Raw genomic sequence first — 16,170 nt, 5'->3', positions numbered from 1 at the left:
AAATCTTTCGAAAATCATTGAAATATTTGTAAAATATTAAAAATATTTGTTCAATATTTGATAATATATGTGAAATTGTTTGACCCTTGTCGAAATAATCGAAATCTTTGTGAAATCTTTGGAAATCTTTGAAATATTTTTGCAGCATTAATGAAATTACTGAAATCTTTCTTATATCATTGGAAAATCATTTATGCCTTAGTGAAATCTTTGAAATCTGTACGAAACCTTTGTGAAATTTTTGAACTTTTTGTAAAACCTTTGAAATCTTTGCGAAATATTCAAAATTTTTGAAATTCCTGAAAAACCACTAAACTTTTTGTCAAATCTTTCAAGACTATCTGAAATCTTTGCGAAATCTTTGAAAACTTTGTCAAATCATTGGGAAATAATTTTTGCTAATCGGAAATCTGTTAAATCTATCCGAAATCTGCGTAAATTTTGTATCCTTGGGAAATCATTCTGATTTTTGTGAAATCTTTCTGAAATGCTTACGAAATATTTGTTAATATTTGTGAAATTATTAAAAGCTTCGTGCAATCTTTGGTAAATGATTAAGGATTGTAAAATCTTTTAAATCTATGCAAAATCCTTTAAACCTTAGATATCTTTGGGAAATCATTAAAACATTTCTAAAATCTCTGTGAAGAAATCTTTGAAATTATAAAATATTTTTGGAAAATTTTGTAATATTTTTTAAATTATTTAAATCTTTGGAAAATCATTGATGTTTTTCGAAATCTTGTGAATCTTCACGAAATCTGTGTAAAATCTTTGAAATCTTTGCGAAATATTCAAAATCTTTGCAATCTCTGAGAAATCATTGAAATCTTCAAAATCTATCCGAAATCTTTGCCAAATATTTGAAATCTTTGTTAAATATTTGATAACATTTGTGAAGCTCTTTAAATATTTGTGAAATATCTAAAATCTTTGAAAAATCTTTGTGAAATCTTTGAAACATTTTTTAAACATTCTTGAGATTATGTAAATCTTTGTGAAATGTTTTGGTAATTACCTTTGTAAAATCTTTTTAAAATCGTTACGAAATATTTGATATATTTGGTCATATGTGTGAAATTATTTAAATCTTTCTGAAATTATTAGCGTCTTTTCAGACTAGATAGAGGTAAGAATTAAAAAATTTTAAAGTCAATTTTCTTCTGAAAAAATACTTTTTAATATCTTCCATCGGAGCGCAGGAGAAGATCTTTTTTTTTAATTTATTAAAAAAATAGTTAATTAATAGCTCCATCTAGTCTCAAAAGGCGTTAAGAATTTTTTTCATTCTCTGATGATAATACAGATTCCTTGAAGTATTATTATACTATTGTATAAATTTTGCCATTTAATATTATAAGTGTATTCTTCTTCCCCCACCTAGAGAAAAAAGGTCCGCCGCTTCTGATGTTTCAGGCATACCATTTGAGTTGACGGATGCAATAACTGGTTAAGCGCTCGAAACCGCGTAGAAGTATTGTCCACTCGGTACAATATGTTCATAAAAGAAATGTTGATCAAAACACAAACACAATATACCTTCGTATTTAGCTTCATGTGGCCGACAGATTTTTTGATAAAACGTTTATATTTGACATTTATTACTCAGAATAAATAATGAAAATTTAGATAATTTTCCGATCAAAGGTTGATGTTTTGTAAAACTCAACTCGCGATTATTCGGCCGTTTGTGAAAAAATGCTTGAAGTTTGTATCGTATATTCGCAATATATAAGCAATGATTATAAGCCACGCACTTTGTTTAAAAAATGAATATGTTTGTTTTTGTTTATGAAAAAATTGATTCCGAACGAAAAGCACGTTTCGCCAAGACCAGTGAGTCGGTCATCCAAAAAATTTTAGTTGAAATAACTTGTCGCGAGGAAGTTGTTTACTAGACTTTGAGTAAGTTTTTCTGAAATTTTTCAGAAAACCGGTCTAAAATTGTGGAAATGGCAGCGAGTTGAAGTCAACACATACTGCCGCTGCAGTGCTCCGGAGACAGCGTGCGCTGACTTCAACTCGCTGCCATTTCCACAATTTTTCACCAATTATTTTTAAATTTTGACGAAAACTTTCTCAAAGTCTACTGAACAACTTTCTCGCGATAAGTTATTTCAACTCAAATTTTTTCGACGACCGACTCACTGGTCGATGTTGGCGAAACGTGATTTTCCTCCAGAATCAATTTGATAATAAACAAAAACAAAAATATTAGTTTTTTAAAAAAAGTGCTTTTCTTATAGTCATCGCTTCTATATTGAGAACACACCGTACAAATTTCAAGCATTGTTATGTAAAAACGAGCAAATAATCGCGAGTTGTGTTTTATAAAACAATGATTTTTTATCGAAAAATATCTAAGTTTTTATTGTTTCTCTTGAGTAATAATTATCGAATGAAAAAGTTTCATAAGACAAATTTATCGGCCGCGTCAAGCTGAATACGAAGGTATATTTCATTTTGTGTTTTGATTATCATTTTTTTTTATTGATAGATTGTCCCGATAGGACAATACTTCAACACGGTTTCGAGAGTTATTGCATCCGTCACCTCAACTGATTCGAAATGAATCAAAATCAGAGTTTCTCGAGGAACCTAAGGGGACTTTGGGTCTAGAGTAACTATGGCTTGATGTGTGAATTTGATGGACCCTTGAGAATTTGAACAGCTTGATAAAATGTGAAGTGTGATGTACTATTTATGAGTGATGAACGATGGTGAGCTGCTAATCTAGATCTGTAAGTTAACTAATGAAGCCGTGGGTGAGGGACTGCAGGGTTCGCTGACATCGTAACTAGCTTAGCTGACCATATCACATAAACAATGTCCTAGCCAAATACAGCTATTCCCAACAACCAACCCCTCTTGAGCGACCCATCCCTCGTCACGACTTCCCTTCAAGTGTAGATAACGCCCATAAATATATATGTATACATCACCCACTTGCTGGCGTTATACAAATTACCACCCCTTTCTAAATAGCTCTCATCCACAAACAAGCTCTTGCCACGCTTCTGATAAGTTCGGATTAATTGACAAAAACCGGCCATTGTAGATAGACACTCAGCTCCAACATCGCACCGCAACCGCATTATCGCCCCAGTCTGGAAATGAGCCTCCAGTCATTTAATATTAATTTTTTGTGTTTAATTTTTTTTTGCCTGAAAAATAGATTACTTTTTACTGGGTCGCTGAATCATAAACATGAAATGAATTTTAATTTTTTGCAGCGGCTTACCGGGTCAGTGAATTGGAAAACTAAATTTGTTATTTTTGCAAGAATATACAATTATTTGTGCGGATACGTTGGAAATCCGCTCTGAAACTAAGTTACTGAAAAGTTAGGTTATTTGAAACTTTTGAAAACTTTTGAAAACTACTTTTTCAAAAATAAACTTGTAACTTAGTTACGATTTTTGAAGTAACTTGGAACTTTCATTTTTGTTATTTTGAAGTTATATATGTTTTTCTTATATTATCTCCTATTAAGAAAAGTTTATGGATCAGTTATGGGTAGAAAATTAATCTCTTTTATTTAAGGACGAGGTTAAGCATTCAGACATTTTTTGAAAGTTTATCTCTTTTTGTTGAATTCAAATGTCTTTTATTTAAAATTAAAGTTTTTATTGGCTGAAATCACACCAACTACTATATTTTTTGTTAACAATTCTTCTATTCTGGTTGCAAATTCATGCATTTGGTTAAAAAGTCAACTATCTTTTTGGTTGAAAAATAATTTTTTTGTTAAAATTCATATTTTTCATTTCAAAATATAACTGTCTTGTAGAATGTGTGTCTTCTTGTGTTGAAAAGAATTCACTCTTTATAAGAACTCAACTATTTTTATTAAAAATTCCAATAGTCAGTTAAAATGTACTGCTTTCCAAAAAAACTCATTATTTCACTTGAGCATTCCTTGGATAGGTTGTAAATTAACTTTTTTATTAAAAATTCTTATTTTGGAGTTAGAAATAGAGGTGTTTTCAGAAAAATCTTGTTTTTGGCTTGGGTATTTAATAATTTGGTAAAAAATTAATGCATTTGGTTAAAAAATTTTTTCTTTTTGAATACAAAATCTTACTTTGTTGAAAATTCATCTTTTCTGGTGAAAAATGGATCTTTTTTGTTTAAAAATCGAACTGTCTGGATGAAAATTCGTTTTTTAATGAATTAAACTGTTTTTTATTTATAATTAAAACCTTGTTTAGTTGACAAAGGAACTATTATATTTTTTATAATAATTCTTTTTTTTTGGTAGAAAATTAGTTATTTTTATTTTTAAAGTCAACAATTTGTGAGAAAATTGAAGTATTAGGTTAACCCAAAAATGGTAAATTCTTATCAAAAAATGTAACAGTCTCTTTTACTGAAGGAAGAGGTTAGGCATTCAAATATATTTTTTTAATGTTTATCTTTTTTTGGTTATTTGAACTGTGTTTTATTTCAAATTAAAGTATTTTTGTCTAAAATAATAACAACGACTATACTTTTCGTTAAGAATTCGTATATTTTGATTTGCATATTAATTCATTTTGTTTAAAATGCAACTATCCTTTTGGTTAAAAAGTAATTTTTGTTGATGATTTATATTTTTAATTTGAAAACAGGACTGATGTGTAGAAAATTCATCTTCTTGGCCTAAAAATTTAAAAATTTAGTAAACATTTTTATCTTTCACGGTTCCAAATTCTGCATTTGGGTTTTAAAATGTACCTATTTTAGTAAACAAATATAATTTTATTCAGTTTGAAAATCAACTATTTTGATTGAAAAACATCTTGGTTTGATTGAGAATTCAGATATTTTGTCGAAAATTCTTTTTTTTTTGTTGAATTTAACTGTGAATTCAACTATGAATTCAACTGTTTTGGTAGAAAGTTCCACTAGTTGGTTGAAAAATAAACAAAAATTTGTATTGAAAATTCAACTCTTTTGTTTTGTAAAATGTTGATTTTAGTTGGGAAATGAATCTATTTTCGTAAACAATTCCTCAAGAGCGTTTAGCTATTTTATTTGAAAAATTGTTTTTTCTGGCGGAGAATGTAACTGTTTGCTTAAAAGTTTACCTACTTTGTGACAAATTCTAGTGTTTGGTTAAAGATTCATAATTTTAGTTAAAAATTCATCTCTCATTAAAAATTTTACTATTTTCTATTTAATTCCTTGACTATTTTTTTAGAGAGCGGATAATTAAAAAATTTTGCTAGAAAATACAAATATGTTGTTTAAAATGAACTTTAAAAAAAATTAGCAATTTGTTGTTAAATTTATCTTTTTGGTTTGAAAATTGTGTAAAACTGAACTATTTAGTTGAAAGTGGTGGAAAATTCAAATAAGTAGATCAGCAGGCTGCGTTCTAACTTAAGATTTCTACCTTACGGACATCGAGAATCTTCGACCTGTAGTGGTTCCTGTCCGTGCTAAGCTTCAAGAACATTCCGATGACGTCACGATTGCGCATATAACGGATGTCTTAACTCGAAGGAATCAATAATTCATCCCTATTTTTCTCACAATCACCTTGAACCTGTTTACATTAATTTGGCTACAGACTATTGCGCAATCGTGAAGTCATCAGGACCCTTCGAGAACGTTCTCGAAGCTTAGCACGGACACGAAACACTACAGTTCGAAGCTTTTCGATGTCGGTAAGGTAGGAATCTTGAGTTAGAACGCAGCCTGCTCATCTACTTTTGAACACTTTAAAATTTAATTTTAAATCTTTTCAGTAAGTTGTATAAATTTTAGGATTAGAACATTTTTTCCTAATACTCCAGAGAAAATGAAAATTGAGTTTCTGTTTTGGAAAGTTAATTTCAAGAAAATATTCAAAAAGATTTGAAAACATTTCAAATTATTTCGTACAATTTATAGAAAGATTGTAGAAGATTTTAAAGCTAAAATTTCCATTTCTTCAAGATGACAAAATGTTAGAGAAAGTTCGAATAAGTTTAACAATTATTTGAAAGATGTAAGTAGATGCAAAAATAATTTTAAACATGAAAATATTGTAACAAATTTAAAACGAAATTATGATTTTTGAAGATAACTAACCAAAACTTTTGGTAATGGAATGTTTAAAAGATTTCAACACATGTAGATTTTTGAAGATTTTGAAACAACATTTTTTAGCCTTTTCAAGATTTTGAAAGGTTTTAAGAAAAAACAGTTCGGAGGATTTTTCGAAAGATGTAAAGTGATAATTTATTTTTTAAATTGATATAAAGAAAGTCGTTAAACATATTTTAAAAAATTGCAAAAGATTTTCAAAATACTTGAAAACGAGTACGGAAGGTTTAAGAACAATTTTACAAAATAGTTCGCTTTATTTTCAATATTTTTTAGGAATGCAAGAAGTTTTAAAGAGATTACAAATATTTAAAAAAAATTTGTAATGTCGAAACAGTCTTAAATATTCTTAAAGGTGCTTCAGCTTTTTCTGAACTTCATAAAATTCTGCAAAATTAAAATTAAAATTGATTAGAATACTTTTTCGAAGTATCTCTAATCCTCAAAAATCGTTGAGAGTCTTATCGAGAATCTTTCATAAAAGTATTTATGTGTATAACCTTAAATCAAATAAACCTAGAAACTTGAAAAATAAGTAGATATTCGAAATTTTTATTTTCTATTAACAATTATGTTTCCCTTAAAAATTATAACCTGCCTAAAATGTTCGTTCCTTTTTTTAATGATTTTCTTTTCGCTGGAAATTTATCTTTTAGTTTCAAAATTCATTCTTTTTGTTAAAAAGTTCATCCTTTTGTATTGAAATTACAACTGTTTAAGAGAAATTAAAATCTTTTTGTGTTGAAGATTTAACTATTTTGTTAAAGATTTGTCTTTTTGGATGAATTCAACTTTTTTCATTTATTAAAATTTTTTTCAGTTTTAATAACAGCTGTTGATTTTTTTGAAAGAGAATTAGTCTTTTTTGCATAAAATTAATGTTCTTGTTTGAAATTTTTTGTATTCAGGATTTCATTACTTTAGATAAATATTCATTAAAAAAAAATGAATTAAACTTTTTTATTGAAAATAAAAGTATTTTTGGATTGAACTACCAACTATTACAGTTTTCTACGACTTTTGGTTGAAAAATAACCCGTCAATAGCCCTCCCTTCTATAGCCCTTCCGAGAATTGACGCCGCGCCACAGGTAGGTGTAAAAGGAGCTGCGCGGGGTGTGTGCGGTCTGCAGTTGTCACTCAAGCGAGCACTCATGCGTGAACAAACAAAAGCGGAGCAGGCTATAATGAGTTAGCTCCCACCCATTGTTAGTCCCACAATCGGCGCTATAGAAGAGTTTCACTGTATTTGAAATTTTCTGAAATCCTTTTGCATTTTCACAAAATTCTTGGGAAATTAAATTTGTGTAACCGAAAAAAATAAACCTAAAAAATAGATAGTTATTCGAAATGTTTATTTCATATTCAAATTACTGTGCAAACAATTTATAAAAATTTTACAACAATTTAAAATTTTCGTTTTTTCAGTGTTTTTTACTGAAATTTAAGATTTTAAAGCAAAAATCGTTAGTATTAAAGGATTTATAGCTTTTGAATAATTTCAAGTTCCATTTTCAATTTTCCAACAGTTTTAGATTACATTATAATTTTTGTTAAGAAATCAGCAGTTTTTAACAAAAAACTATCAACACAAAAAAATAAATAAGATATACAAACTCGGCCCTTATTAGATTTAATAGGGTGGGTTTTCATCGGACTTTGAAACCTTTATTCACATATCAATAGATTTCAATGAATACGAATAATTCTTTAAAAATTTAAAGTTACGTTGACGTTTTACTTTGGAAATTATTTTTAAAAAGATTCAAAAGTTTTAAACAATTTTAGATTATGTTTCCGTGTTGCTCCGGAAATTGGCATTAGAGATGAAATTAATTATAATTTAAATAGGATTTAGAATCTTTGAACAATTTTAGATTATGTCAGTATTTTTCGTCGGAAATTGGTATCTTCAATAAAAAATCATTGTAATGTGAAATATATTCAAAAGCTTTGAACTTTCCGGATTATGTTAGTGTTTTTCGATTAAAATAGTATTTTCATTAGTTAAAAATTTAAGAAAAAATCGATTTTTCTCAGAAAATCAAGCAAAAATACAATTTTTTACTAATATTTAATAACAAAATTATTTGTGGAATTATTCCAATTAAAATCTTAATAAAAAACATAATCATTTAGATTATTTAGATATGAATATATTTTATTATATCAAATTATGTGGAATGAAAATAGTATTAAAAACTTTTAACATTCTAGCTTTTATATGCGGAAAAAGATTAGATTGTAAAGTTTGTGTAAAAATAACTTAAAAGTTGAATAAAATTCATCCAGGTTTTATTAACTTATTTTTTTAAATTTGTATTCCCTAAAAATTAAATCAACATCATACTATAAGCAGAATTTCACTCGAACGCAATATTTTGCGTACAAATGAATTAAAAGTTAAATACAATTCATGAGGGTTTTGTAAAATTGTTTTTTTTTCTCCAATTCTTATTCCCTTAGAAAATTATCTAATATCTTTATCTAAGCAAAAACTCACTGGAAGATAAATGCACCAGAGAGCCTATAATAAACTCGAAAACTCAAACTCAATAGTTTGCGTACAAATTAATTAAGAGCTGAATGAAATTTACAAATGTTTTTCAAAATTCGTATACCCTAAGAAAATTAAGTAATATCTTATTATGAGCAAAAACTCACTAGGGAGATCTTTGCGCCGGGCGCTGCGCAATAAGTCCCGGAGCCTATTGTGAACTCGAAAACTCGAACTCGATAGTTTGCATACAAATTAATTAAGAGTTGAATAAAATTTACAAGGGCTTTTTCAAACTTTGAAAAAAAATTGTTTTCCCTGAAAAATATAAATAATATCGTTTTATAAGTAAAAACTCACTAGCTAGACGAAAATCATAACTGCTCCTAACCTATTCAATATTTTGATCTGAATATTTTCAAAAAACTTGATCACACCTTCTCCCGGTGTCAGAAAAAATAATAGAATTTCAGTAAACAAACTTTAAACAAATTCTTTTCACTTTTTTATTAGGACACCCTCTGTTGTCCTAAGCTTTTCCTTTTGATAATAACTAGATTTTTGGATTTTGTGGTTTACATATCCATATTGTATGGTATGGAACATAAATCATGAAACTGGTCGTTTGTTTAAAGCACCCCAGACTGTTTAATAAAAATATAGTGTTCTTGAGCCCATCTCTGATATCCCACGTTGGCCATCGTCGTTACCCCTGATGATGATTGATGCGGTAGAGACCATCAGAAGGGACTTGCGATAAATGTCACATGATAAGATATACCCAGCCGCTTCAGAAATGACCTGAAACTGAATATTCCCTCCTGACATTGTAGATCCAACATTTATGAATTTAGAATTTAACGATTTTAGAATTGCTCTCAAAATCAGAAATTGATGGGATAAAGGAACTTATGAAAATGATTTTTTGTACTCGAGACATTTTGTTACGAATATTATCTTTTTTATAATATATTTTATTATTTGTTTGACAATTTAATATATTTTTTAAAAAGGCATCTTTTTTGGTTGCAAATTCAACTTCTCTTAAAAAGTGGTCTTTTTGGGTTAAATATTTAGCTCTTTTCGTAAAACATTAACCTTGTGTTTAAAATTAATATTTTGTTGTAGATAAGTGAACTTAAATCTTTTCGGATGAAAATACAACTCTTTTTTTATTGTTGAAAATTTGTCATTTTGATTTAAAAATTAACCTGTATCAGGAAAAATTTCATCTTTCTTGGGTAAAAATGCAACTATTTGGTTGCATATCCAAAAATTTTGTTAAAAATTCATACTTTTGGTTAAAATTTTTAGTGTTTTGTTGAAAATTCATCTAATTTGTATAAAATTTACTATTTGTTTATAATTTACATCTTGATATTGAAAAATGAACTGAAATACCTTCTAGATAAAAGTTCAAATTTCCGAAAAATTTGGTTAGTTTTTTATTAGAAATTCATCTGTTTTAGTATAATTTTCATTTTCCCTAGATCAAAATGTAACTATTTGTCAGAGAATTTAACTATTTTGTTAGAAATTCATCCTTTTTGGTTGAAAACATTGGTATTTTGGATTGAATATTTAATTTTTATCGTAGAAACTGATTTTTGGTTAAAAAATGCATATTTTGATCGTGAAAAGTCAACTGAAATCTTTTTAAGATGAAACTTCAACTATTTAAAAAAAAATTGTTGTTGATAAAAATTAATCTTTTTTCAGAGAAATTTAATCCCTTTTCATAAATATGCAACTATTTTGGTACAAAATTCTTCTTTTCAGATTAAAAATTAAATTTTTTCGTAGAATCTTATTTCTTGTTTAAAAATTCATATTTTTATCGTGAAAAGTCAATTAAATATTTTTAATGCGAAAATTTAATTTTTACATTTTTTGAAATTTAGATTTAGATTTAAAATTTCGTCAGTTTGGTTAAAATTTTTACTATTTTGTTAAAAATTAATCTTTTCTAAATTAAAATTAAACTACTTAGGTAAAAGTTAAACTGAATTGTTTAACAAATTTTTTGTTGTGGCTTATGTTTTTGGTTGAAAATTTAGATTAGTGGTGACGCCATTTTTGTGTCTGAAATTAATTTTTAACTGAAAAAGTAACTTTTTTTGTTTTTATTAAATTGATATTTTTTAGTTTAAAACTCTCCTGTTTTGGTAAAAAAATAATTTTCTTAGTTTGCAGCTTCATTTTTGTTGTGTAAAAATACATTAATTTCGAGAAAAAATAATTTTTTTGTTAAAGTCATATTTTTTGTTCGGAAATTCAAATATTTGTTTGAAAACGTTTCCTTTTGATATAAAGATTCGTCTATTTGGTTAAAAGTTTCATAATTTTGTGAAAAATTAACCCTTTTAATTACAGTCTAACTTCTTAGGTAAAAGTTAAACTATATTGATAAATATTTTTTTATTGCAGGCTTATGTCTTTGTTTGAAAATTGAGATTAGAGGAAAAGCTTTTTTTTGGTATAAAATTAATTTTTTGACTGAAAATGTAACTTCCATTTTTATTAGATTGTTCGTTTTTAGTTTAAAATTCCCCTTTATTGGTAAAAAAATATTCTTTTCTGAGTTTAAAATTTTATTTTTGTTTAGGAAAAATGCATCAGTTCCGGGGAAAACTATTTTTTTTGCTGAACTAATATTTTTTGTTTAAAAATTTAATAATTTTTTTGTAAATTTATCTCTTTGTTTTAGAAATTTCTCTGTTTGGCGAAAAGTTTAAACAATTGGTTAAAGATTAATCTTTCTTAATTGAAAATTCCACTGCTTGGGTATAAGTCAAATTAAATTGTTGAAAATTCCTTTTTTTTATTAAAGGCATATGTCTTTGTTTGCAAATTTAGGTGAGTGGAAAATCCTTTTTTATGGTTTGAAATACATTTTTAACTGAAAATGTAACTTTTCCATTTTTATTAGATTGATCTTTTTTAGTTTAAACTTCTCCTCTATTGGTGAAAAATAATTTTCTAGATTTGAAGTTTTATTTATGTTGGGTAAAAATGCATCAGTTTGGGGCGAAACTAATTTTTTCCTAAATTCATAGTTTCGTTTGAAAATTCAATTATTTTTTTTTTAAATTTATATTTTTGTTTAAAAAATTCAACTGTTTGGTTAAAAGTTTAACTATTAAAAATTAATTTTTTGCGAATAAAAATTGAACTATTTATGTAAGAGTTGAACTAAAATTTTAAACATTAATTTTTTTGATCAAAGGCTTATGTCCTTCTTAGTTTAAAATTCTCATCTTTCGGTAAAAAAAATAATTTTATTGGTTTGGTATTTCATTTTTGCTGGGTCAAATTCATCAGTTTTGGGGAAAATTAATTTTTTGCTGAAGTTCAAAGTATTACAGGAATAAATTTTGGGTATTTCAATATTATTGATATAATTCTACTGGCAATAATTGGGAAAACATTTCTGGAAACTAAAAATTACGTGCAGTAAGAGGGGGAGGGAAACAAATATTTTCTTATGGTTTGTTACAGGGGGGAGTGGGTGTCATAGAGAGGGCCTATAATCCGTTACGTAATTTAAGTACGGCTCCTTACAAGTTTAAAATGTCTTGAAAATGATGAACGAGTTTCGGTCCCGGAAGTAGGACCAATTTGAGAATATTGGTGTTGTCGAAGACTGATGTTAATCTTTATTTCTGGTTGCCTTCTTAAATTAGGTTTCTCTTCTCTAAAATAGGCAATAACAATTGATTGATCGTTATTAGATTACACGACATTTATAAAAATATAAAAAATTAAATTATGTCGAGTCAATAATTTAGGACTGCTTATTTAGATACAGACTTATTATAAGGAGGAAGAAAATAATTATACAAAATTTTTGTTATCATAAAGTATTGTATTTTACAAAATACTAGACCGTAATTTCCAGTTGATTCACTTAATCCAGAACTTTATAGGTTGAATTTTATAAGGCAAAAGAGGAGTTTCTAAAGTTACACACTAGCCTAAGCTGTAACTTTTTAGTCGTCGAATTTTTCAAAAAAATTCCAATCCGGATATGATTTAGAGGTTTCCCATTTGAGTTTTTTTTTTAAGTTTTGGTTGTTTTTATTTTCCCTTTTACACTGCCATTGTTTTAAATAAATTAAAAAATATTTTTTAAACATTTTTAAGAAAAATAATAATATAATCTTACTCGTAAAAAGAATTTCGGGACATAAAATATTCTTAATTTAAGACATGGGAAAAAAATTCGAATTTTTTGGGGAAAACCTTATTTTTCGAAATAATACGGTGTGCCAATTACAAAATCAATCTTTCTAAGTTACAATTTATATTTTTTGTATGAAATTCAACTATTTCAGTCAAAGATTTATCATTTTAGTTAAAAATTCATCTGTTTGGCTGAAAATTAATTGATTTAGCTGAACATTTAACTTTTGCATTTTTAGTTGAAAAATGATCTTTTCTAATTCAAAATTTCTCAATTTAAATCAAAATTTTTCTTTATAATTGAAAATCCAACTATTTCGTTGAGAATTCATGTATTTTGTTTTTAAAAATCACTATTTCACAGGAAATTATCTTTTTCTTTGAAAGTTAATCTTCTTCTTTGAAAATTCTTCTTCTCTGTTAAAAATGCAACTATTCCAGTTACATATTTATCATTTTGGTTCAAAATTCATCTTTTAGGTTTGATACAAAATTATTTGAATGAAAGTTAGTCTTTTGTTTAAAATTATTTTTTTTTGGGTTCAAGATTCATTGTTTTGATTTTTAATTAAAACAATATAAAGCTGAAAATAGAATTAATATTCCAGTTGGATATTCCATAAATTTAGTTAAAAATTTATCACTATGGTTGAACATTAATTTGTTGAGTAAAAATTTGATTACTTAATTTTTGATTGAAAAATTACCTTTTTTAGTTGAAAAAATGTCTTGTCTGGTAGAAATTAATCTTTTTGGTAGAAAATTAATCTTTTTGCTCAAAAATCCTATTATTATAGTTAACGATTCGTCATTTTAGTTAAAAATTCATTTTCCTGGTTTAAAATTCAAATATTTCAGTTAAACATTTATAGCTTTATTTAAAAATGATTTGGGTTTTGGTTGACAATGTATATTTAATTTTGTAAAAATCGATTTTTTGCTTGAAAATGGAACTATTTCAATTTAATAGTCATAATTTTATTTGAAAATTCATTAGTTGGTTGAAAGTTGAACTATTTTGTTGAAAATCCGTTTTTTGTTAAATATTAATTTGTTAACTAAAAGTTTAACTATTCCTTTTTAAAAAAATTATATTTCATAAAGGAAAATTTAAATATTTCATAAACATGTATGTAGTTGAAAAACTTTTTTACATTTTTAAAGAGATAAGTACAATTAAATTCTGAGAAAAATTTATTTTGACAAATTCGAAAAAAAATTAGAAGCCTTCTAATCATTTTGAAAGATGTTGAGAATGAAACTTTTTTAAGATTTCTGAAAAAAATTTAAATGTTTTAGGTTTTATTTTAAAAGAATTATTTTAACTTTTGAATATTTTTAAATGTTCGCAAAAAGAATATGGAAGACTTTCAGACAATTTTATAAAAAAAGGTTAATGAGAAATTTAAAAATGTTAATTGAAATTTTATTAAACAGAAGATTCAATTATTTGTTTGACAATTATCTTTTTGATTCAAAAATTTGGCTATTTGATTAAAAGTTTAACTATTTTGTTAAAAAATAATCTTTTTTTGGTGTAAAATTAATTTTTTGACAGAAAATGTATCTTTTCCATTTTTATTAGATTGATCTTTTTTAGTTTGAAATTCACCTCTATTAGTGAACGAATAATTTTCTCAGTTTGAAATTTTATTTTTTGTTGGGAAAAATGCATCAGTTTCGCAGAAAATTAATTATTTGCTGAATTCATATTTTTTGTTTGAAAATTCAATTCTTTTTCAAAAAATTCATCCATTTTATTTAAAAATTTCTCTGTTGAGTGAAAAGTTTAAATAGTTTGTTAAAAATTAATTTTTTTAATTCGAAATTCCACTGCTTGGGTAAAAGTCAAATTAAATTGTTAAAACTGCCTTTTTTCATTGAAGGCATATGTCTTTGGTTGAAAATGTAGATGAGTGAAAAATCCTTTTTTATGGTTTAAAATAAATTTTGTAACTGAAAATGTAACTTTTTCCATTTTTATTAGATTGATCTTTTTTATTTTAAAATTCCCCTCTATTGGTAAAAAAATAATTTTCTAAGTTTGAAATTTTATTTTTGTTTAGGAAAACTGCATCAGTTTCGGGGGAAATTAATTTTTCCTTGAAGTCATATTTTTGTTTGAAAATTAAATTATTTTTTTGAAAATTTATCTTTTTTATTTAAAAATTCGTCTGTTTGGTTCGAAAATTAACTATATCGGAAAAATTAATTTTTTAATTGAAAATTTAACTACTCATGTAAAATTTAATCTAACTTCTTAAACATTTATTATTTTTATTTAAGGCTTATGTCTTCAGTTGAAAATTCAGATTAGTGGAGAAGTCTTTTTTTAGTTTTTAACTGAAAATGTAACTTTTCCATTTTTATTAGTTTGATCCTTTTTAGTTTAAAACTCTCCTCTTAGAGTAAAAAAATTCCTTGGTTTGATATTTCATTTTTGTTGGGTAAAAATTAATTTTTTGCTGAAGTCATATTTTTTGTTTAAAAAATCCAATTCTTTTTTTTTGTCTTTTTTATTTAAAGATTTGTCTGCTTGGTTAAAAGTTCAACTATTTTATTAAAAATTACTCTTTTTAATCGAAAATTCAACTGCTTGGCTAAAAGTTAAACTAAATTTTTTAATATATTTTTATTGGAGGCTTATTTCTTTGGTTGAAAATTTAGATTAGAGGAAAAAACTTTTTTTTTGTTTAAAATTAATCTTTTAACTTAAAATGTAAATTTTCCATTTTTATTAGGTTGATCTTCTTTGGTCTAAAATTCTCTTCTTTTGGTAAAGAAAAAAGAATTTCCTTGGTCTGAAATTTCATTTTGGTTAAGTAAAAATGCATCAGTTTCGGGAAAAACTAATTTTTTGCTGAAGTCATATTTTTGGTTTGGAAATTCAATTTTTTTTTTAAATTCGTCTTTTGGCTTAAAGGTTCAATAATGTACATAAACTTTTCTTTCTTGAGTGAGTGAGAAATCTTTAGATTTTGAAACTTAATCTTTTTGGTTTTAAAATTCTTTTTTTGTTGTTAGTACGAATTTTATCTTTTTCGATTGAAATATAAACTATGACATTTTTTTGTTTCAAGTTTGCCTTTTTTGGTTGAAAATAAAACTATTATGTAAAAAAATTTTAATTCGTTATTAAAAATGTAAGTATTGAGTTAAAAAATCCCCTTATATATTATAAAAGATTTGTTTTTCTTTAAAATCAATTAATAAATTTGAAAATTTGAAATTTGTATCTGAAATACCGTTTTATTTTGTTTATTAAAAAATCTAGGCTAACAATTTAACGAGATAAAAATGCTGATATTTGAATAATAATGATTTAATTCTATTAGCAATAACTATTAAAAGATTTCAGGAAATTACAAATTACGTACAGTAAGGAGGGGGCAGGGGGGTCGAAATATTTCGTTACGGTTT

General features: G+C 26.0%; 1 protein-coding gene across 1 annotated transcript in view; it reads left to right on the top strand.

Annotated features, from left to right (window-relative positions):
* Window positions 1-16,170, top strand: part of LOC117167828 (basement membrane-specific heparan sulfate proteoglycan core protein-like) — a 326,460-nt gene that overhangs the window by 86,277 nt on the left and 224,013 nt on the right. The gene's annotated exons all lie outside the window — the stretch shown is intronic.

Source organism: Belonocnema kinseyi, chromosome 2 (assembly GCF_010883055.1).
Source record: "Belonocnema kinseyi isolate 2016_QV_RU_SX_M_011 chromosome 2, B_treatae_v1, whole genome shotgun sequence".
In the NCBI taxonomy this organism is placed as follows: Eukaryota; Metazoa; Arthropoda; class Insecta; order Hymenoptera; family Cynipidae; genus Belonocnema; species Belonocnema kinseyi.
The sequence above is the reverse complement of the archived record's forward strand: the minus strand, read 5'-3'. Positions and strand labels throughout refer to the sequence as shown.